At 39.5% G+C, this 25,309-nt stretch overlaps 1 long non-coding RNA gene across 1 annotated transcript; it reads right to left on the bottom strand.

The window, feature by feature from the left end:
* Nucleotides 1–858: 858 nt before the first annotated feature.
* LOC133274389 (uncharacterized) lies at nucleotides 859–24,900 on the bottom strand. Its single transcript, XR_009745133.1, has 3 exons — nucleotides 23,346–24,900; nucleotides 13,652–13,704; nucleotides 859–7,988 (listed from the first exon to the last, which is right to left on the bottom strand). It is a non-coding gene; the product is annotated as an uncharacterized LOC133274389 (long non-coding RNA).
* Between the last annotated feature and the right edge of the window lie 409 nt (nucleotides 24,901–25,309).

Below are 25,309 nucleotides of genomic sequence, written 5' to 3'. Positions count from 1 at the left end.
AAAACTTGTAATATTCAGTATTATGGTATCCAAGATTCTTTATGAATTTAACTACTAGAACAAACGTTTCCATTCTGAATATGCAAATGTCTTCAGTGCCTCTGAAAATTAGATCATGCCTCTATCTAGTCAGTGCCTAATTTTACAGTTGATGTTCAGAAATATTTGCCCAACCTCTGTATTTTCTGGTTTTTGTTTGTAAAAATGGAACATTAATACTTAATTGCTTCTCAAAACTTTGTGGGAATTAATGCTTCTAAAGCATTTCAAGAATGAAAAGGACCACATAAACTGAAAACTACTGTAATTAAGTATGAATTATTTAAAATGAAAAATTTGTATTGCAAATGAAGTGCTGGAGCAATATATTGAACAAACCACCAAAAACCTCATAAAAACTGCTAACCAAAACACAAGGTTTAGACATCTTGCAGTACCAACTCTTAGAAAACTACTGAGTATAAACTGAGCTGTAGTAATTGACCATATGTGCACACAGCCATATTTTTATGGAAAGCAGTTTCACATAACATATTTTACCTTGCGTTTGGTGAAGACAGGAGTATGCATATGGTCAATCAGTTAACACTGACTTAATGAGGAACCCTCAACAGCAGTTTCATAGTGATTGCTAGTGACTGACATCTAACTATTAAACTGTGTCCTCCTTTTTGCAATATCCAGACTGTTTTTCTCTTCCAGTATTTCGCATGTAGGTTCTGTGGGGCAGTAACCCCTCTTTTATTATATGGACACAGAACAGTTAGCCTTAAACTCCTGTACCGGCATTTGATCCAGTGCAGATAAATGTGATACTGTACTACTGCTACTACTAAACTTAACATATTTCAAGAGGAGTATGACACTTGAGAGTCTGTGTTAGTAAGCTATGGCTTTTGCCATAAGTAGATAGACCATGCAGGCCTTGACACCTACAAGTGCACTAGAAGTTTTTCTAATACCCATCTTTTTATGCATATTGTTGTACATGTCCTGTATCTATTTTTTTGTTAGTTTTTATCTTAGTCTTGAAGCACTTTAAAGGAAATTAATTACATATTAAATACCAAGACTATCTCTTTAACTTTCTGCTACTTTTAAAATCTGTTGCATGAACATTGTCTTTCAGTTTAAAGACAATGTATTAAACAAAGTGATTTAGCTTGTTTCCTATTAGTAAAACAACGTGTTATTTTAAGGATGTTTACTATAAGCAACCAGCAACAGAATGCAAATATGATTTATAGTAAATACCCCGAGTATTTTGTAGATGAGCCATAGACAGTGGATTTGGTTTTGGGAAAGGGAAACTAATAACTAACCTATCCAATGGTATAATAATATATTGGCATTTAATAACAGCATCCCACTAGTTAACAATATTCGATATTTCTTTAAAAAAGTAGGGATGTTGTTACTGCAAGTTATGCAAACATTTTACAAAGTCATTCTATTCAAAAAAGACCCGATGGCTGGAAAATGGCCAACATAATGCCATTATTGAAGACGGACACTGCAAACACTTCAGGAAATTGTAGACCATTTAGTTTGGGTACCTTTGGGGAGGAGAGAATCTTAAAAATTGTTTTTGGACATTAAGTGGGGTACTGTTAAGAAAAGCACAGCTTGATGAAGGACAGCCAATATTGCCTCAGGAAGGAATGATCATGCTTCACTACCTTCTGAATTTCATTCAGGCTATATGTAATTAGAAGAACAAATAGATAGCATGCATTTGGTTTTCATTTTTAGAGAGTATTCAGGAAAATTTTAAATCAAGGACTAATATGGTGTACTGTGATATTGGTAAGGGAATAAAGTAAATAATTTCTCTAAGAGGAAAACTTTATTATTCTGAAACAAATGGGAGCACAGCAACATGGGTATTAATGATAGGGTTTTTACTTTCACTTTATATATATTTAGTGACAATAGTAATAACAAGATCAGGCTATCCAAAACCATATCATTTAAGTTGCAGTAGAGTACTTAAGAATGTATATAACTCTAAGCAGATGCTGAAACATTATTGTTAATGTAAGTGGTATTGCTCAGCTGCCTAAATGATTTACAGCAAATGCCATATTCAACCCCTTCTAATATAAGATCACTTAATCCTGATTAAAGAAAATATAAAAATCATTTATATGAAAAAAAGAAGCAATTTCTGCAACATATTCACCAGGAAGCTAATCTGATAATTAAAGGACACAGTTTTTTAACCTCTCTCCTCTGAACACTTCCAAAATACTGAAGTTTCACATACGAGTTTCTGACCTACCTAATTTCATTATCCCACACTCTGTAGATCAGAAAATTTAGTGTGCTTTAAAATATGAAAATGTTATACCATCAATATTTTCCAAAAAATCCTGAAAATTTTGTGTGTCCCTATGCTTGGACACTGGAGCAAGAAACCTTTGAAATACGTTCCTTACAGAAAACAGGTGAGAACATCCATGTGTGAAAATCAATACCATTTTACAGAAGTCCCAAATTTAACATGAAAGAAGGAGACATCCTTTCTTGACATTCTTAACGAAGATAAACTCTAATTAAAGAATCTAAGATTAATTGTGCAGCACATTGAATAGAAACATATTTTTATTTTGTGGAATTATCAATTTTAGATAGAGATATATAGATATCAAGCAAATTTAGAGTACTATAAAATCTCTTCAGTAAAGTTCATTATTGCATCAATTTACATACAAAATAACGTATCATTACCACAAGACCCAAATACATAATTACATAATACATCATATGAACCAGAACAGATTTAGCTAAAAAATTCACTGCTATTTCTTCCTCCAATCGTTTTGTTTCTTCTCTGATATCAGTAGCAGTTTGAGATTTCAACTTGAACATCAAGCTTCATGCTGAAAATTGTTATTACAGAAAAAATCCTTCAAACTAATTTATAGCTGACTGCAATTCTGGAAATATTATGACAAAACAGTGGATTAGCTCGCACAGCAGCATTTTGCTTTTCATTTCTTCCAAGACCTATGCAGACATCTGTTTGAGACACCAATGCTATAGTTAATCTATCATAAATGTGTTAACATCACATTACCCTTCAACCTCTTACTTTTTTTGAGTGTCTGATAAGAGAAATCCTAACCAGAATAAACATGGGGGAGACTAACAGGATTAAAAGAATGACAATATGTAGGAAGATTTTTAACAGTTACTTTTGATATAGCCCTAATCTGGGAATTCAAACATTCCCCAGATTGTTCACTAAAGACAGTGCTTTCAAAGCACAAGAAGAATACAAGGTAGACCTCTCATCTTGAAGAAGACAACTTGTACATCCAAAATTGCTCACTCAAGGTTCTGAATAAAGACATCAAGACAAAACTCAACAATTAATTGAAATAAACAACATAATCTCCTTGTGATTTAGGATACACACAGTTTGTACAGAGAGAGAATATCTTCTATAAGACAAGTTAGTGGAGGTGGGAAAGGGGGACAAGCTTTCTGGCACTCCATGATCACAGCTCTGCAGTAACAGTTTGGTGAGGAGGCTGCTCCTTAAATCTTGCCTCTCGTTTGCAACCACACCAGCTCATCTGATGTACCTCTTTCTCCATGCCCTGTGTCTCTGCCTATTCTTAGATCACCACTGCTACAACAGCATTACTATTTCCAGCTGAAGGCAGGGAAGACTGTCAGAGGATGCTTAAATAGAGAAAAGTGAAGCTAAAAGCAATGTGCAGGATAAATCACTTTTCTAAGCCCTGCTTATTTATATCCACATTTTAAATATATCCCAAAATGATGATGTTAATGGAAATGCATTCTGTGGCTACCAGTACAACGTGGTGCTCACAAGATGGTAATCAGCTTGATGCAGTATTATGCTTTATCACAGAATACTGCAAGCCTACTCTAAGACAATACAAAATACAGAACAAAAAGTGATTTATTGCCTAAATGATGCATTATTACATAAATGATGCAAGGTTGATGGAGTACCAGTTTATCTCAGGGGTGAATGGAGGCTACACAGTTTGTGTGGCTTCTGGGTGGAGGAGGAAGCAGGCTTATAACAGAAGGATCAACAGGAGTCAGAGGAGGTGTTGCACTTATAGGACAGAGTAAAAGAGGAAACAAATGAGCGCTTACATAGTACAAAAATTAGAGATGTTGAGAACAGACATCAAAGAGCACAAAGAAAAGGAATTATGAAAATGCCAAGGCACCACTGCTAGAAGCCCAGTTGAAAAAAAAAAAAAAGGACTCTAATATGAGTCTAAAATCAATCTCATTGGTATTTCTGAGACCTGAGAGGAAACTCACATGTCTGGGATGTTAAAACCAACAGTTATTACTTATTTAAAGACTGAAGGAGGAGAAGTGATAGCCTGGCATAGAGCTGGAACTGGCCAACCTCTGCTTTCCCTCAAAGGAGTCGTCTACAAGAGCTCTGGTGCTTCTTGTGTTTCTCATGTTTCTAATGTCAAAACATTAGTGAATTGCCTAGAAATCCTAGATGATGATATCTTTATTCAGATTGTTGCTTCTGCCATGTAGTCTTCCATCGGACCTTATGGTGAGGAGGTAAAGGGGAATTATTTGCAGAACTAAGCATTAGTGGCTGCCTGGGAGCAAGGGATGGTAAAGAAATTTGATGGCTGAACAGAATAAAACAAATCAATCAAATGTGACAACAAATCAATCAAATCAAATGTGAGAAGAACATGAACGAAAAAATGAGACTAGAAATTGTGAACTGCTTATGACAATTTTAATAGATATCTCCCAAAACAAGGAAAGAAGGGCAGACTAATTATGAAACAAATGTAGCCTACAGCCAAGTAGGAAGAGTAAGATGATGTATTCATATTAATATCTGAAGGTGATATTAATTCCGCAAGTAATTACAAAAATTTTGGTTTAGGCTTCCTCACTCAAAGATCCTGACTCCCAAACAAGCAGCATAACTACAAAGGCCCAATACGACCAGATCTCATCACAAGGCTTTTCTGACTGGATCTCTTCCATCTCTTGTTAAAACAGCATGGGATATAAAAGTCACAGGCACAGGTACAGACAAAGCACAACCAAGTCAGACTTTGGCTAATGTGATAAGAGGATCCTAATGAGAGCATGAGCTTGGGTTTCTTGATCCTGCTCTGCCATATGTGTATGCACATTTATGTCTCTGACCCCCACTACTTGCACACCGGTATGCACATTGACCCCACTTCTATGGGGGCGAGGACATTCCTGCTCAGAACTGTCCTAGAGTTGTGGGGATAGTCCTGCAGCTGGCCATCCTAAAGGTGTCTCAGGCAGAAGTGCCTGAGGAAAAAACAGATGCTAAATCATGTGCATTGTTTGGTAATGGGATTCAAGCAAACAACACATGGTTTTACATGGCCTGGTTTTGTCATAGGAACAAGGAAGCTGACAGGAGTTCTCTCAATGGGAGGCCCTTAAACAGGAATCTCTGATGTTGCTAATATGATGTTAGAGGATGTGGCAGAAATTCAGATGAGATTTCTCCCTGCAACACTGTACTCAATCTCAACCCGTAGTGCTAACAGCTTTTTTGGCTCTCAATTTCAGGTCTTTTCTAAGAAGGATGCCTTGGATTTGGATCAAGCAGTTACATCAAGCTGCTGCCATAATTGATATTTGTAGCTACATGCTTCAAAATCATGGCCATGTATTTTCTACCTGAAGAATGACTTCCTCAGGAACTGCACATCTATCTCAGTAGGGACTCAATGACACATCACCTACATCTGGTCCATATCAGTGTTGCTTTGGGTAGGTTTCTGGAATACTATGATCATGCTGGTAACACCAGCTGTCCAAATCAGTATTTAAAATACTGACTTCTGGATCTTTCCAGAGGCCTACTACTTCATAGGAGGTCCTTATCATCTCTGTTTGCCCTTTAGCAGCAGAATACTGGGTTTCAATGTGGGACTATGAGCTGCACTTACCATCTTGCAATTCCATGCAGTCACATGCCTGTCAGTGGTTCTACCATCCAAATCCATATCCAGGCTCCTAATACTGTGCAACATATCCCACGAGATAAAATAATAGCAACATTCTTCTGTACCTGTATCTCTTTAACTTCTTTACAACCTCTAATCATGATTTCCATGAAGGTAAGGGTTCCACCGATGTCTTGCTATTAATAATGGTCTTCTTGTTGGAAAAGATTTTGACATTAACTCTTTTCCTTCCCTGACAATTTTTTATCCCCCCTAATTAATTTAAAGCCAATACATGATATTTAAATGAGTTAGATATCCTAATCTAATCTAACGTAATCACAATTCTAACTACAGCTATGCCTATGTGCTGCTCAGACCGTAACTGAAATGATATCGTTCTACTCCCTGACAAGACCAAATGGAAGTATAAGCATACAAAATACTTCTGAGAATATAAGGTTTAGCCTGGCCCGATGCTTATATGACAATGATAACAGTGCCTCATGTGATCTGCATGCACAAAAGTATTGCCTAAAGGGAGAGAATGTACACCACTTTTTTTTCCTTGCTGCTCGTTCAAACTTTTTTAGACACAGTTTGTTTCATTTCAAACTGAAATAGAAACAAACTTCTGTAAATTACATTAAAATTTTCTTTAAGGTAAGGTATTTTGTGTCTTAGCTACTTAGCATTCATCAGATGGGTGTGCCTGGCAAACCAGAGCTGAGTAGCTGAAGCCTTGTGAATTCATACGCTTTCTGCACACTAAGTTCTGCCTGTAGAGAAGCCCAGAGAGAAAACTAAAGAGTAATTTGTCCAAGTTGTATAAGGTTTTTAATAAAGAAACATGAAGATTGATCAATGTCTTCAGTTTGGGCAAATCTTGTTATACCTTTGGCAATGTACAACAAGACTCAGTGGCTGAAATTAAAGGCTACAGAAATTTAGACTAAAGGTCCCATTTCTTTCATTGTTATGATAATTACTGAAACATCATACTCAGAATTTTTGTATTTTTTTTGTCTCTGAAAATGTTATAATCAAGAATTGCAATGGTTTTCTCAAACATGCACTCTAATTCTAGAAGGAATTCATTCCATGAAATTCTTAGATCTATGTTATGTGGGAGGTCCAGCTAGAGAATTGCAATGGTTTCTACTGGCTTTATACTATACAAACAACCTAAGAACCTGCGACTGAATAGTTGTTGCTACACCACTCCTGTTTAGGGAACAAGCATTATGGTCACAATGGTCTTTCAGTGGCAAAGCTCATTTTAACTACAGGCTAAAGTATCAGACCTTAGAAAAAGACTAATTTGGCAGTATTGCCCCTTCTGGCTCTTTGTATGCCTTTAATAATTTCACATTTCTTTCTAGTCTTACTAAATCACACTTTTATTCATTGTCACTGAGTAAAATCACAAAGAATTATCAATACTTCAATAAATTCACTCATGTATTTATGTTAGAACATACTTATTTGTCACGTTTGATTAATGCATGACTCTTGTATATGTTTGTCCACGTAATGCAGCTGTAAAATAAGCATTCAATAATACATCTTCTTGCCCCGTATTACAGTTTTAAAAAATACTGATAGAAGCTCATACATGCAAAGAAGATTGGCTATCACTTAAGACACAAATGAGGTGTCTTAGGCATCTTTTGATCATGAAGAAATCAGATTTAAACCAAAGTTTCAGTAGTTAAAAACTGGACAATAAGGCTATTGCATCATTTTCTGATTATAGTATAAGAAAGTGTGCCCAAGCACGTCACCGCATGCAGTTTAAACCCCTTCCTATACCAATACTGGTATAATTTCACCCTGGAGACAGCTTTAGGATAGGGTTTATGCATGAAATCAGCTTTTCTACTTTTCAAAAGCACAAATGTGTTAGGATCTGTCACCCTTTTATCTTTGTGAAGAATGCTAGGCTAAACTGAATCTGATTCTTGGGCAAATGTAAAAACTGATGAGGATGCAATGGATCCCAACCTTTGTAAACACTGGCATAATCTGCAGAGGGACAAAGAATGGGAGAAAGAGAATGTGAGACATTGGTGAAAGAATTCACTGTGCTTAGGAGCCCCAATTATGAGCCAAGATCCCATTTGCATTGTTTAGTAACAAAAGATGATTCTTGCCCCAAAGCACTTACAATAAATGTGGATTTGAAATTCATTTTCAAGGAATGCTAGGGTACTTGTGTGTGCACTGTGTTTAATATATAGGTAACACTTTTGGAAATGGCATGTATTAGTGGAATAAAGCCAGCCTGAGCCTGCGTATTGTTAAACTCTGTTCACAAGATAAAAATTATTGTGTGATATTGGGCAAAGACATAATTTCTTCATTAATGGATTCCAATTTTAAAATGCCTTTCTACATTAGCTGTAGAATTTATGCACCCAACAGTATCTGAATAAGAAAAATAAAAGATTTTGCATTCTGTCACTGAATGACCTTGCTAACTATAATAGAAATTAGAAAATATGTTCTAAATTTGTTATAGTAAAAGTATTCTCCAAAGTATCACAGTAATTATTTTTAAGATTATCTTAATTTAACAGTCCCTCACTTTTTCAAGTACTCTGGCCTTGGCTGATTACTTGAACCTTCACATACATATTACCTGCAAAATCTTTGTATATGTTTCTAATACTCCAAACTCCTTACTTTCCTTGAAATATGCTTAAAGATAGTGTGGCTTAATGAAAGGCCAGATGAAGATATTTCATGGTCTTTTGTCACACAGCTGAAAAATAAATCTTTGTTCACAGACATATCAAGTGTTAATCTTAATTTTTATTAAAATATTTTAACTTTTTCCTTTAATGAAAGAAGTGAGCTCTCAAAGAAGATACATCTTTCACACAGTGCAGCAAGCACCATGTTTTCATTCTCATAGGCTTGGAATGAAATTCTTCACCATTCGACTCCACAGCTCAGTTCTTCACAACACTGGTAATAGATAAAGTCATCCCTGTATCTCACTACGAAATCATCAGAAATAGTACAGCACTGCTGGCACCCTTGGGACCTTGCCATTCTCTTATGCACAAACCACCTTCCTGACAGCTATGGTGGTCAGTGGGACTCTGGGAATTTTCAGTTCTTCCTTCTCATGTGGTTTTTGTTTTCTTTCCACTCCCCAACCCTTTCTGTAATCTGAAGCTACAGGAACAATATTCCTCCCCTGTCTCCCCAGTTTGTTTGGTTCCACAGCATTGTAATCAGAATAAAGACAATGAAATAAAGTTGCCTATAAAACTGTCGGAGAAACACAAAGCCTTCTCAGACATAGAGCTTTAGCCTATGTCCTTACCTTCTGGTCCCTTAATGTGTCAATCACAGTAGGCACCATGACCAGAACTCCCTCTTGCATTTCCTATCTTCCTTTGTTCCCTAGCTATTTTAAGTCCTTCAACCTCTATGGTGAAAATCTCCTCTTTCCCAAACTGCTTCTCATGTAAGGCATCACCTGGTTTCTTCCTTAGGTTTCTCCCCCCTCCCGTTCAGTCAAGGTTCCCAGTCTCCCACCTATTGCATCTGTTTACACATGAGGATTGACTGCATTAGCCTGGAAGAGCTTATATCTGCACTGTCTACTGGCATGTGACTGCAGTACCTATAGGAAAGGGCATATCATTACGGTACTGTCACAGGAAGATGCATATATTGCATCACACCACTTCTCTCCCCATGACACCTGATTTGTAAACCTCGACTAATCAGAAATGAGCTGTTGGATGGATCTGAGCCCTATCAAGAGGAAGGCAATTCCACATAGCTCAGAATATCATCCTGCTCTCCCAGAGTACAAGAAGCAGCTCTTCTCTCCTAGTTATCATAGGACTACATGACTTCCTTTCTGTCTCTAAAGATTTGTCTTCCTCTCTCTACTGGAGTCTGCCAGCAAATTTGAGCACATCTCCTGCAAGCTTTCTTTGAGTATAGGTGATAATTTATATACTGTTTATATTTATAGGTGTTCTATTTATATAGATCCTACACTTTCCCAGTGTTTTACATCCTGTTTTAAGTCCATCCTTTGCATCCACAGTTGTGAATGCAGGAATTATTTCTGTCTTCTAAGCATTTATAATTAATTCAAAGCAAGACTTCCTCTGACTTCTGCCTGCCAAAGTACTGGGTAGTTGAGTATAGTCTAAAATTTGCTAGAGGTACTTCATTTGCCATGACACAGAGAAATGGCACTGAGCATCTATGTCAGAAAGTGAGCTGTGCTCAGCTGCATACGCTGACTCTGCTGTTACGCAGACACCTGGCAGACACGGACCTTCAGCTGCCATCTGTTCTGCCTATATTGTGCAACTGCATCCCTGTAATCTTTCAGTAAAAATGGAAGGGGAGAAGTAGCAATAACTGTGGAGAAAGGAGAGTACAGTAAGTTTCATATAACCGCTAATATCAAGAAGTATAGGTCATGGAGTAGTTGATTTTGCTTGACACCAAAGCAATTTTCACAGCAGGTGATATACAAAATTATCCTAGACTCCTTCAGGTTTTTAGAATAATCGAGGGGAATTACACACACATAAAACTAATGTCATGTATAGGGCAGTAAGAGTCATTACCATAGGAACTGTATGTCACATGCCTGCTTCCAAAGAATCCTCAGAGACATCACAAGAAGAAGCCATTAGGCTTCTGTAATCTGTGGAAGGTAATAAATTCTGAATGACACTATTGGAAGTTACTTTTTACAACAGCACCTCTACTTGCCGATAACTACCCTTACCTTTCTCTAGGATGTAAACAATAGGATGTCTACCAGCAGCAGGAGGTTTTACTCTTTAATACCCAGCTCTGTACCACATGCAGAGGAACACACTGCAACACCAGGCATTTAAGACAGGGGAAAGCAATAGTGCATAAGCAATGTAGTACAGTGGTGGCCCCCTCATTCCTTTTGGGCTAAAAAGGAGACAACCAAAGGACAACAAGGGTCACAGTTTTGGCAGTTAATTCTACCTCTTGTTTACTTTCCCAGCATTTCACAGAACTCCTCTGAGGTTTCCAAGTTAAGCCAGGCTGCTCTCAATATTAAAAGGTTTCAGAAGGCGTCTATGCAGAATAAATAGGGTAAATTAGTAAATTCACTTGTAACAATGGCAATCATGCCTTCAGCTTTTATAATTGGGCTTTTGTTCTCAGGCCTTTTCATATGTCTTTCCTTAGAGGTAACATCACGTGTGAGAGCTAAAGCTCTCATAAACAGGCCTTTGCTCCCAGATGCCATGCACAGATTAGCCAAGGAATTATTTTTCTCTTTGGTTTCTCCTCTGTACCTCTGTGTTTGGTTTCTGTATTTGGTTTTGGACAGGCTGAGGCTAGATGGATTACATATGTTCATTACTGTATCTAAAAACTTTTTTTTGAACAATATGTGTATGTTAGTCCAGAAATGCATGTATTGTTAATATGAATATATTTCTCTAATTTACTTTCACTTGTTTTTTACAAATTACTTGCTGCATTTAGTCTTCAGGCCAAAATCAATCTCTTCCTATATGTTTCTATATTCAGCATGTAATGTGTTAAAATTGTAATTTAAACTATCTTGCAGTTCTACAAAATATTAAATGATATGTCATAACTTGTGATTGTATTTTTCTCATAGAGTTGCTAAGGTAACATGCTGGAACTTGTGGTTCAGTTTTGTTGAGCTGACTGTTTATTACATTTAAAAAATAAAAGATTCATTATGTTATGTTGTATTTATTATTTCTATAACCTCTGCAATTCTCCATGGGCTTCTACGCCAAAGACAATGACAGCCTGATTTTGGGGAGTACTTTTATCTGGGGAGATGATGGAGGGGAGAGATCTATAGCACTAGACAGTAGATCATTAAGTGGCTTGTTTCTCTTACAAAAGACTCCCATGTCAAGGGATTTTCATGATCTGCCAGATTTCCTTTGTTTTGCTAGTACATGGTAGATGTTTGTTCCTGGTGCATAATTACCCTAACGTTTAGCATTACTCTTTGCTGAAGCCCTTATCCTTAACCATGCTTGGACCAGGCACATCTTATCCCCTTCAGGAGAAGCAACAAGCCTCCTTTGACCTGACCCTGCCATTCTGTACTGAAGCTTTTGCCATCTCACTGCTTCTTGGGGTACCTCGCAAGCTTCGGAAGTGCCTCTGTTGCATGTTAGGCCAAGCACAATCAGCTGGGCAGGCTTTGCTGCCTGTGGTTTTCACCATGCCCATTATACCTGAAATTCCACATAATGTCATTACAATTCCTTGTATTCAAGGGTTTCTGTGCAAGCTACCCGCTTCAGTATTTACTTTACTGATTCATTAATATTTTACAATATATTCCTTTTGGAATTGTAGAATCCCATCTTTAAATTAAAAGTCAGGTGACAATCAAATGCCTGTAGATTGTATTTTCACCGCTTACGGGCAGTTCTGAAAATACAATTTAGATACAATTCTAAAGATATGTTGGATACAATTTAGGGCATCTCAGTTTCAAGGCTTAGGAAAAACCCTTCTCACCCATCACTTCAGTAACAAACTTGCTACTTCCATTGAATTGGGAAAATGGTATGAAAGCATAACATGCTTATTAAGTGTAATGTTTTAATCTACCTAGTTTACTGCTTTCCCTCTGCCCTTTACTTGCAGAGGACTTAAGATAGAAGCTAAAGGAAATGCAGTTATCCTGCTGTTGTCTATTTAGCTTTCATTAAGTAAGTTGGTGCATGGCTCGCACTCATTCTCAAAACCAGTCCATCATCTAAAAGTATTTACATAAGACTCTTTGCATTATACACCAACCTCTGCAACACTAGTATTAACTACCGACATCTGCCAAGGCTGACTAGTAAGTGCTTTACAGTATCAATTCATCCTAAGCAAAAAGCATGTTTGAGTGCTGCAGTGCTCTTGTTAATGCCAATAAGAAGTATCAGAGCTCATATGACACCTAGCAGAAATTAGTACCCACATTCAAAGAAAAGCTTTTGTTATTTTCCAGAGTATTATGTGGACTTTATTGAGATGACTGCATCTGACACCTGCTGTAATATAAAATGCAGCTATAATTAGCCAACTGATGCTCTCCGCAGTTTAGGTCGAATCCCTTCTGTGGGAATTATGCTTTAAAATATTCAGAACTCCAAGTGGCTCTCATTACATTTAATTTTTACTTAGAATTAGGTGGTCTAGAAAAAAAATTTAGGATTGTAATAGCCCCCCGCTGAATGCCACACAGCAACGTGAAAACCCATAGATTTTTTCCAAATAAAAAAATGAGAACAGCAGACTACACTACAGCCTTCAATTGAAGTCTGGCTTTGCTTAATTGTACTTTTTGCACTCATCAGTCTCTCCTCTTCAGAGCAAGCTACAAAAATTGCCTGAATAGCCAAAGAAAAGTTTCCCACAGTCACTGGCCACAGAAAAACACCATTGTCCTTCCTCACAGTTTGATGGACAACATTTCTATAAATGGGTAGCCAGTCTGTCAATGGTACCCTTGCTGAAAAGGCAAAAGAAGAGAACAGATTCTGCCAATATCTGACAAAGCATGTTAACACATAATCAGGCATTCAGTAGTCAGGCAGCTGCCCCTGGGACCTTCATAACACAGGTGCCTTTAAGCCATTTCCTATTCAGAGATAAAGGAAACAAGCAGGAGATACCTGGGAAAGGAGCAGTCTATTGTGGCCTGTCAAATGTCCATCTTCTAGCCTGCCTGCGTAAAAACAGCAAGAACATAAAGGAAACTTCAGCCTGACTGCTAAATTATAGAATAGCAAAATACTCTCCAACTCCATAACTTTAATCTTCACTTAAATAATAATTAAAAAGGTTAGGAAAGGAGGACCATGCTTTATAAGAAGTACCTTCTTCATTCTTTTTCCTGCATCAAACTTAGCAAAACATGTCCCCAAGGCCAACAACCAGAATAAAGCCAGCAGTGGTGGTCCCAGGACTGCCACCTTCACCCATGGCAGCTTTGGCATGGTTTTTTTCATGCCTAATCTGCTCACTGCTTCACCCATCTGAGATTATTAAATTAATTCTTTAACTGAGGAAACTGGAATTTTCTGATGGACCAGTCTAGTGTAACTAAAACTTGATTAAGACTCTTTCACTCTTTTTTACCAACTTTATCTTAGTAAGCCTAACAAACAAGTGATGTTTCATAGTCAATGTTACCTAAAGGCCACAAAGTAGAGTGATTATTTTAGCAGTGAATATATCATGATAAAACAACAGCTTTATGCAAAAGAAAACATTTATCTTTTGTGATTGTGCATAAGCATGCCTATTTCATACACTTAGCATATTAAATGCCGAAATCTCTAGCCGCAAGTGGGAACTCAGTTTCCATTTAAGTAATCTCACTGATTTTTCATGGTGATTTTTGTCAGGCTGCCTGCATGTTTAATGTTAAACACAAGAAAAAACCCAACTCTGTTACCAAAATCTATGGAAGTTCCTGGTGGAAACAACTCGTGGAAGCATTATCAAGAAAAATGTTTCAAGAGATGTATCACAACCTCTGGAATTGCCCTGATGTTGTTAGAAGGCTCCTGCAGGTGATGTGCTGTCTCTGAAAACACAAACTGCTGCAGTGCAGGACAAAGCACTTGCAGCAGAAGTCAGAATATGGCATGGTATGAACAAGTAAATATGGAAAGCTCTTCCATGCACTTCTTTGTGAAACAGAGCTGGTCTTACCTTCTCCTCAAGCAAAAATGTTCCAAAGAGCACAGTTATGATTGCTCACAATTACCATTCTCTAAGCTGTTCTACTTATTCATACAGGTGATATATTTATATGAATATAAACCAGGAACATTTCTGAGTTCCTGCAATAAAGTTATTCAAATGGAATCCATAGACATAACAAAATCAAGCTGAAGACAAGAATGAAAAAGATTAAGAATGCTGCATTATAAGATATAAATAGTAATAATTAAAAAATCTATGTTGTATCCTTTTTCGTTTTTTTCTTGGTCACTTTTGACAGTGCCATGTATAACAAGGTTTCTTAGCACTGCTCATACCTGTGCAGCTGAGCTGGAGTTACACTTCTCAACATTTAAAAAGGACTGCTTGTTCTCTGTTGAATCAGCCTCAGGTCATTATCAAACTTACAACTTAGGCCCAGTCTTGCAAAGGCTTTTACACACAGGCTTAGCTTTATGCACATGAATAGTCCTTTAGAATTCATTAGAATGATGTGTGTACAAAGTAAGCAGGTGCATGACTAGCTTCACTGAAGGATTGGGACCCAAAATGTCAAAGACTCCATATTCCCTATTAGCAAATGCCTCTTCTACATTAGAAAAATACTGACAGTGTAAAGATGAGTGTGATCTTTTGTTTTGTCCGTTTACTATAATACAATGGAAATCACTCAAATAACTTTATAATTTATATCCAAAAAGGGCATTATGTATTTATTTGTACAGATGTAGAAGTTGAAGAATACTGCAGGTGGCATGAACACAGAGTGATATATCTAGAGGATTTAGGTGCCTATCTTACTCTGTAATATGAATATGTTAACTCCTTAAGGCTATTTTGAGAGGCTCAACTCAATTACATAATATAGGTCCCTAATTTCAACTATCAGTCCATGAATCTCATGTCTAAAGCAGATCTGGACCTAGTTCCCGAAGTCAATGGAGAAGCCTGCTAGAATACTGAATGACTGATCAGAGCAGTAATGACATATGTGGTCTATTAGATAACTGTCTAGCTACTGGAGTACAGAAATTTACAAGCTAAACTGCTGAAGCAGGAGGTAAATTTAAATTTAAGCAACTTAACAGTTCCACAGAGAAGGCTACTGTCCTGGGTTCAGCAGTAGCAGTCGTTTTTTCTCCTTCTCAGTAGCTGGTGCAGCGCTGTGTTTTTGACTTTTGGCCTGGGAACAGTGCTGATAACACCGATGTTTTTAGTTACCGCTCAAATGTTTAGTCTGACCAAGGACTTTCTGAGTCTCATGCTCTGCCAGGGAGGAGGGGAAGCTGGGAGGAAGCAGAGACAGGACACCTGACCCAAACTGACCAAAGAGATATTCCATACCACAGCACGTCATGCCCAGGATGTAACTGGGAGTTACCCGGAAGGGGAGCTCACTGCTCAGTCAGGCTGGGTATTGGCGGGTGGTATTGTATTCTCTTCCCTTGTTATTTCCCTCATCATTATTATTATTGGTGGTAGCAGCAGTGGTTTGTGTTATACCTTAGTTACTGGACTGTTCTTATCTCAGCCTGTGGGAGTTGCATTCTTTTCGATTCTCCTCTCCGTCCCTCCAGGAGTAGCGGGAGGGCAAGAAGGGGGGAAGTGAGTGAAGGAGTTGCCTGACTGGGTTTAAACCATGACAATTGTTTCGGATTAATAGTCGCTTGCCACAATGCTGATTTATTGGCTCTCAAAGTTATTGCTTCTGATCTCAGTTTCAGCATGTCATACCTTACTTACAGCTGGTATTTGCTGTGTTAGTGTTCATCAGATGGGGGGCTTGGGCTAAGGTTCTTGTTTCACTGTACCTTTATGGTAATGACTTGTAATACAGGCGGGCTCCGGCAGCAGGGCGGGACGGATGTGGCCGTGGACTTGTACGTGGCCATCCCGCTGCTCCTCGTCCTTGCCTCTGTCTTTGTGAGGCTGCGGGGAGCCAAGGGGGAGCGGCCCAGGGAGCTGGCAGCCCCCGAAGCAGCACGGAAGAGCGGCCCCGGGGAGCAAGCGGTGGCAGTAGCAGGGCCAGAGGCCAGGAGGGAGCGGCTGCCAGAGGAGGAGGTTGGGGCGGTCGAGGAGGAGAAGGAGGCGGCTGCCGAGCAGCTGGATGAGGCGGCGGAGGAACTGGGCCCCGCGGCTGAGCCCAGCCCCACGGCGGCCGAGAGCATCCCCTGACAGCCGCTCGCGGAGCCCCGAGAGCCCAAGCCCCAGGAGGATGCGGAGAGCAAGAGACCCCTGTTCTGGACCCCTCAGTTCAAGAAGGACAGGGACCTGCAGGAGAGAGTCCAGCGCAGGGCAACGAAGATGATTAAGGGAGTGGAGCATCTCCCTTATGAGGAAAGACTGAGGGAGCTGGGTCTCTATAGTTTGGAGAAGAGGAGACTGAGGGGTGACCTTATTAGTGTATATAAATATATAAAGGGGGAGTGTCACGAGGATGGAGCCAGGCTCTACTCAGTGGCAAACAATGATAGGACAAGGGGTAATGGGTACAAACTGGAACACAAGAGGTTCCACTTAAACTTGAGAAGAAACTTCTTCTCAGTGAGGGTGACGGAACACTGGAACAGGCTGCCCAGGGAGGTTGTGGAGTCTCCTTCCCTGGAGACATTCAAAACCCGCCTGGACACATTCCTGTGTAACATTATCTAGGTGTTCCTGCTCCGGCAGGGGGATTGGACTAGATGATCTTTTGAGGTCCCTTCCAATCTCTAGCATACTGTGATACTGTGATACTGTGACCACCTTTGGGAGCCTCAGCTGGGTCCAGCCCCAGGCACCTGGGACAAGTGCAGGATGCAGGAGACCACACAGCACTTTCCAGCAAGGCAGAGGAGGAAGATCTGGACTCAGAAAAAGAGAAGCTGGTGGTGAGAGAGCCAGCAAGCACACCAGCCCCAGTGACAAGTATAACAGCATCAAAACTCAAATGAGAGTTCTGAAGGTTTTGAATGGCCTTTGGGTACCCTTGGGACCTGCCTGCTGATTGCGATGGGGATCAGCATGTCGGCACACATACAGAGTGTGTTTTACCCATGACCATTTTGTCTGATCTCGAAAGTTAAGCAGAGTTGGGTTTAGGTCTTGTCTAGGGTTAGATGACAATATAGGAGGACCAAGAGGTTTTCCCCAAGGCTGGATAGTCATGAGTGGCAGGGTATGTGAGACAGTATGGGTGAATATCTAGTGCCCTGGGCCCCTCCAGTGCTTTGGAAGCGTCAGAAATGGAAGGCAGCTCTATGGAGTGCCCAACAACAAGTTTCAGAACTGTTGAAGGGAAGGGTGAATTATTTTTGGCCCAGTGGGCCCATGACACTTCAGGCCGTCAGGGCAGAGATGCAACATATAGATGGGCTTGTGATCAAGGGGTGGACTTAAGAATGGACACTATTGCCCACGTTATTCATGAGTGTGAAACGTGCTGCAATTAAACAAGCTAAACGTTTAAAGTCTCTTTGGTATGGAGGATGACAGCTGAAGTACAAACTTGGGGAGGCCCGGCAGACTGACTATATCACACTGCCACCAACCCGTCAAGTCAAACACCATGTGCTTACCATGGTGGAAGCAACCACCGGGTGGCTGGAAACATACGCTGTGCCCCATGCCACTGCCCGGAACACTATCCTGGGCCTTGAGAAACAGATTTTGTGGCGACACGGCACCCCAGAGAGAATTGAGTCAGACAATGGACTCATTTCCGGAATAACCTTATAGATATTTGGGCCAAAGAGCATGGCATTGAGTGGGTATATCACATCCCCTACCATGCACCAAGCTCTGGGAAAATCAAACGGTACAATGGGCTGTTAAAAACTACACTGAGAGCAATGGGTGGGGGAACTTTCAAACACTGGGATACACACTTACCAAAGGCCACCTGGTTGGTCAACACCAGAGGATCTGCCAACAGGGCCGGCCCAGCCCGATCAGAACTTTTACATATTGTAGAGGGGAACAAAGTTCCTGTGATGCACATAAAGAATTTGCTGGGGAAGACAGTCTGGGTTATTCCTGCTTCAGGTAAAGGCAAACCCACTTGTGGGATTGCTTTGCTCAGGGACCCAGATATACTTGGTGAGTAAAGCGGGAAGATGGGGAAGTCCAGTGTATACCTCAAGGGGAAAACAGCCAATGAACTCAATTATATGCTGTTGCCTGCTATGAAATACTTTTACAGCCCACCAACTAGATGTCTTCAGGTCACCAGCAACTAGCCCTGACTTCCCTCCAACCATCATCCCAACAGAGAATGAACTTTGATAGAATCAGATGAGTTCTGTGGTAAAGGAATGATCAGCATCAGCAGGCAACAATCCAACACTGCACACAGCCTTTCCTGCCCTGAAAGACTGTTACAAGAGATGGAACCTGACATCATGGACCAACTGGACTCAGCAGCTTTATAGGGATTGGTCCATGCACTAAGGAATGATCTCTGTGTGTGTGTGTGTGTGTGTGTGTGTGTATGTGTGTATATATGTAAGAGCAATGGTATATTGAAAATGTGGGATCTGAGCATGACATGAATGGTATGGAATAAGGGGTGGGTACTGTCCTGGGTTCAGCAGTAGCAGTCATTTTTTCTCCTTAGTAGCTGGTGCAGCGCTGTGTTTTTGACTTTTGGCCTGGGAACAGTGCTGATAACACAGATGTTTTTAGTTACTGCACAAATGTTTAGTCTGACCAAGGACTTTCTCAGCCTCATGCTCTGCCAGGGAGGAGGGAAGCCGGGAGGAAGCAGAGACAGGACACCTGACCCAAACTAACCAAAGAGGTATTCCATACCACAGCTCGTCATGCCCAGGATGTAACTGAGAGTTACCCGGAAGGGGAGTTCACTGCTCAGTCAGGCTGGGTATTGGCGGGTGGTATTGTATTCCCACCCCTTGTTATTTCCCTTATCATTATTATTATTGGTGGTAGCAGTAGCGATTTGTGTTATACCTTAGTTACTAAACTGTTCTTATCTCAACCCGTGGGAGTTACATTCTTTTTGATCCTCCTCCCCATCCCTTCAGGAGCTGGGGGAGGGAAAGAAGGGGAGGAGTGAGAGAGAGAGAGGGTGCCTGATTTATGGCTGACGGGGTTTAAACCATGACAGCTAGGAAAACTGTACATTTAGAAAAGGAGTCTGCTCCCAGATAGGCTCTGTGAAAAGCTTGTACATAGCAGAGCTGAAGAACCATATTTTAAATATTCCTAAGCATCCATCACTATTATTACTTTTGAAATAATAGTCAAATTTTACTAATAAAGATGCAAGCTACAGCTTTTAAAATCAGGCACTCAGCAATCAAGGAATCCCAAAAGTTAAAGTTTCTCTGAAGTATATGTGCTATATTCCTGTTTCCCTGTTAAATATAGATTTTCAAGTATCCCATTAAATCCGAGATAAATATATAATATGTGCAGCAGGTACATATTAATGCAGTGGAAAATTATTAATTTTTAGACTATCTTCAGGCATGAGTGCTTAATTTCACAATACTTGTATCAATTTACTGACAGTTTACAGACAGGGGAAACACTGTGAGCATAGACACCTACTCCGCAAGACACCTTCTACATTTTCATGTGATAGTCTTGAAAGGAAATTATAGGAAGGAAGTTTATAATCAAGCCTTTCAAAGTAGCTATAAAAGTCTAAATTTTGTGAACACAGAATAACTGGAATAATAGTTCACTGACTTCTAAGAAGAGCTGTTGGGCTGGGCCTTGGAGGTCAGTTCTTGATCCCAAATTATATAACTGAACTGAAGAATTTTGTGCAGAGGGTGCTAATCTTATTTGCAGATAGCAGCAAGAAAGAGGGGGCAGACAGGTATAGAAAACTTAAATATGGTGTAAAATTAGTCAGTGAAGACATATGTAAAATAATGACCATGGAGCAGCATCAGAAAGTCTTAAGGGTAAAAATATTCAGAAAAGAGGGGCCATGTGGGTCTATATGTGCGTCAGAATAAGGACACTAAAATAGAGCTGGCAACAGCCTCATGAAGAGTTTGCATTTTCTTAGAAATTACTGAAAGTAATAAATATAGGAAATTTATTTTGTTTTGTTGCTGTTATTTTCTTGAAATGCAGATACATCACAGCTGTATTTCCCACAGGTCATTTCATACGAATCCCATTCCAATCCTGTATGAAGAGGGCTTTCTAAACTTTGATAGAGTGAAACACCACAAGGTCAGCAAAGACATTTACTTTCAAGGAATGCAGCTCCTACTGGAGAATTAGATTTGTAATTCAGAGCCTTTACTTGATGAAGTTAATAAGAACATGGCTACATTTTATGGGCACAGGCTGAGGTTGTCTTGGCTGGGGTAGTGACTAAAATTAGGCACCAGCTTAAACATCTTGTTGAACCAGGAGCCATAACCTTGTTTGGAGCAATGCCTTTTCCTGGGTAACAGTAGCAACAGAAGTGAAGTGCTCTTCTGAAACTGGAAAAATAAATAGCAACTTTTATTCTGGAGGGGAATTTGTTTTGTCGTATTCTATTTTACTCCAGTGGGTAGGATACCACCAATTTTCTATTTAGAAACTGAGATAATTTAGAGCAGCACTGATAATCAGAATATTAAGGAAAACTACATTTACAGTAGTCATTGCTATGTTGCAGCACTTGCCTGGGGCTCTGGGCAGAATTCAGGATATTGTTTTTATCTTTGAAGCTCCTAATGGTTTCAGTTTAATTTTTTTCTGAAGTGTTGTTGCCTCTTTTGTGTTTCTATGTGCTACAGCTGATATAAGTAGAAGTACACAGCATGAGCTTTTTGATTCAGGAGAAAAATCTGTTTATACATTACACAGGCTCCTTAGCTTAGCACTTTACTCTTTAGTATAACAAACCTCAACCACTGGTGTTCCACAAAACACCCACCTTTCTTTGGGTGTTAGGGACAAAATTAAAAGGCAAGTTCAGAAATTATGTTAATCTAATAATCAGCAGAAGAAATAGCGCTAGTAATTATGACAGTGGTGACCAGCAAACAGAACTTGTGTCAATTTATTAAACTTTGCTGTGATTTTAAGGTTCTTAAAGGCATTTCTGACTTCTGGGGTCAGAAAGAAGTGTATATCTTTATCATTTTATGAACCAAATAAAAAGGAGAAATAGTCCAAAACAAAATTCTTTTCCATTTCAAAATTATTTTCACTCAATGATATTCGCTATTGAAGAACTTTATGGTTTATGCGTATATTTTTTAAGGTGGTTTTGGTGGGAGAAGCTTTTATATGGCTCAGAGATCTATTTTGGGGATCAAACCTGCAGAAGACTTAGTATTATAATGATAACTATATCCTTGAATGTTGAAAGCAGTTCCATATTATTCCCTCCCTCAGTAGTCACATTATTGAAACATCTGAAAGTGGGCATTACTGCCAACTTACACTTATTTAAATCTTCTGAACCCTCTTTATAAACTAGTATCTCTATCTCCAGCAATCCACTTCTTGCCAGTTTTTGACAAATTCCCTCCAAATTACCAGTATCTTTCCAGCAACGAGAGCTTCCAATATTTTATTGTTTCACCATCTTTAGTGAGGATGCCATGTAATTTCCTCTGTCTTTATAGGAGGCCTGGATTTACTGTGGCCAGCTTTACTGCCAGAGGCATTTGTGAGTGTTACTGTGCACTACATGCAGTGAGCATATAATCATCTTTTGGAACCATTCTGCTCTGGTCTGTCTCTTTCATTAGATATGAATTTTTAACATACTTTGTCTTAGCTGTATTTGCATTTGGTTTTTTCCCCCTATTTTCATTTTCTCACATGCTCTCATTTTTCTAATCTCTTAAACCATTTTGGAATATCTCTGTTATGTTCATGCTTGCATAATGCATTACATAATTTAATCTATGAAATTTCAGATGATACCAAATTTATTCAGCTAACAGATGCAACATGGATCAATGTTGCAGAATGACTCTAAGAGCAGAACCATAGAGTTCTGGAGGACTGTGCAAGCAAGGCAGGGGGTGGCCCCCACAGGTAGCCAGAGACCGGACCTGGGAGGAGAATGTGGAGGAAGCTGTGGGGGCTAACCAATACTGTTATGCCAAGAAGGAGTGGCTGAATACCACTCCTATATATGTGTGAACTGGTTAACAAATAAAGTAGAAGTTGCTTATCACCCATATTGGGTTGGCCTGTCTGTTTCTCCTTGCCGCTTACAGATCAAGGCCTTCTGGGACAGTGAAAGTAGGTAGAAAATCTGTGCCATCTTGACCCATAGGAATCATTACTGTTTCTCTAAGAGAGAACCAAAAGAAGGCAAAGTTTCTGATTAGTAAATAATAAGTGAATAAGTGGACACCAAAAACTCTACAGACATGGTCTTTGGCTTACTTTTTTTTTTAATGATCACTGGATAAATAACAGTACATCACCTCCACCATCTCTTTACATCCCGCACATTCATCCATCCTCCCTTATACTTCAATATGGCAGCATAACCTCCTGTATCATTCTGACATTTATGTGGTTATCTATTTTTCTTTTGAAACATTTTGTACCCCAAAACAACCTCTCACTAGAGGTAAAGATAACCTACTCTGAAGCTAATGAAAGATCTTAGGTCCCTCAACTTATAAAGCTACATTTAGCCACTGCTAAAGTAAGTACCACCTGCTCCACTGCTCCAGGAAAGCTTCAGAAGTGGGATTTATCAGGTAGCTGAGCATTCATCACTTGAAGTTAAAACTTGGTTCAAATGTATGGACTTGATCTATCTTTGAAAGTCATTGGATGTTCAGTCAGAACGAATTGCCTCCTCCAACTCTGAGAAGCAACAACCAATGCCAGTGTGTTGCCCCATATTCTGTTCTGGCCAGCAGATTACTTATATGTTTATTCATTGTTATAGTGATGGTGGGGAAAGGGGAAAGGAGACTGTATTTTCCTTTATTTTTGAAAGCTTCATAGTTTGATCCAAATGAGATTATTATGTTTTGCTTATTTCAACTATCTGTCCAGAGATAAAACTGCAAGAAGTAGGCAAGGGTGAAGCAGCCAGTCCTTGACAGTGAGCTGGAAGCACTGCTGAACAGAACTGCAAAATAAAATTTCACAATCTTTTTTAACTGACTACCATGCTCTGTGGGTGAGTTCAAGATATTGTCACTTGACAAAACCAGTAAATCTGAAGGAATTAAGCAAATTTCTCTACATTTCAGGGCTTCCAAATCAGGAACACATTCTACAATAATTTAAGCATTTCTGAATCCAGAGTGATTCTCATCATCCGAATCCAGCCAAACGCAATCTAGCTCACCTTAAATAAGATATCCTTGCAAAGCACAGCTCTCCATGAAATATATTGGTAATCATTAGCACTTAAGTCCTCTTTGGAATTAATTTTCCTCTGGAAATGAGGAGAGCTTTCTCTACTTGAGTCTTCTCAAATCTCTGTCTGCTGGAGAGACAGAATACTATGTCTTCAGTTTAGTGAGATTTATTTTCACTAAATTAAGCTAAGTTTTATCTGGATATTTTAGAGAGGAATGCCTTCAAACTACCCCCCAAAATGTAAGTCAAATAAATTAATCTGCCTTTCTAACATTTTTATTTAAGAATGCTTTAAGCTTTGTATAAACAACAGCACCATTTCCCAATGGAATAAAAAATATAGAGGGCAAGGAGGAATAGGAAAAGATATGAAGGTCAAAGAATGAAAATTAGGGTATCAAAGGAAACATTAAGCAGAAGAATCTTTGTCAGTATTCATACTGTCTTAGGAAAGAAATCAAGTAGACTGTCTTAAGAGGGAAAACAGTCTTGCAAGCCCCATAATCAAGAGTACTCTGACAAACCTGCTCATTTCAGTCTGATGAAAAAACCTTGCTGTAACCAGAAGAGTCAAGGCTTTGAAGAGAAGCACATATGAATGTAACAAAGTGAAGGTATAACCAGAAAAGCATCACTGAAAAAAGCACAGTAATCTATATACTTGAACAAGCACTCAGTGGAGGTATTCCTATAAGCATGCCTGCCCTGTGCCCATGCTGATAGCTCCATGGAGGTTGCTGAAGGACAGAAAGGAGACAGAAGGCAAGGAAAAGGGTGAGGGATTAAGGTAATCTCATATAGAAGGGACGCCCCACAAGTTGCTGCTGCAATCTAGGGGTTCAAAGCCTGGTGTTACTGAAGGTGCCAAAGCAACACAGCAAGGTGGGCCAACACACTGACTGCAGCCACTGAAGTGGTCTTTTACCTGGTGGTGTACTGCAGCTGGCTCAGACAGAGTTAATCTTCCCCATAGCAGCCCTCATAGTGTTGTGCTTTGTATTGGTAGTTAGAAAGGTAGCTGCCTCTCTAACAACCCCCCCTCTCGAATATTCCTCTAACCAGTGGGCTGGGGGTAGGCAAGATCTTGGAGGGGACATAACCAGTACAGCTGACCCAGACCGACCAAAGGGATATTCTATATCATACAGTGTATGCTGAGCTATGAACGTAAGACAAAGGAGGATGAAAGGGAGCCATTTGTTATTTCTGGAACAACCGCTATGTGTACTTAAGCCCTGCTTCCCGGGAAGTGTCTGGACATCATCTGCTGATGGGAAATAGAGAATAAAATCTCCTGTTTCCTT

Source organism: Pezoporus flaviventris, unplaced genomic scaffold (assembly GCF_033815535.1).
Source record: "Pezoporus flaviventris isolate CSIRO_AGI_PZ_B2104156 unplaced genomic scaffold, CSIRO_AGI_Pfla_v1 ptg000036l, whole genome shotgun sequence".
NCBI lineage: Eukaryota > Metazoa > Chordata > Aves > Psittaciformes > Psittacidae > Pezoporus > Pezoporus flaviventris.
This window is presented reverse-complemented; position numbering and strand designations above follow the sequence as displayed.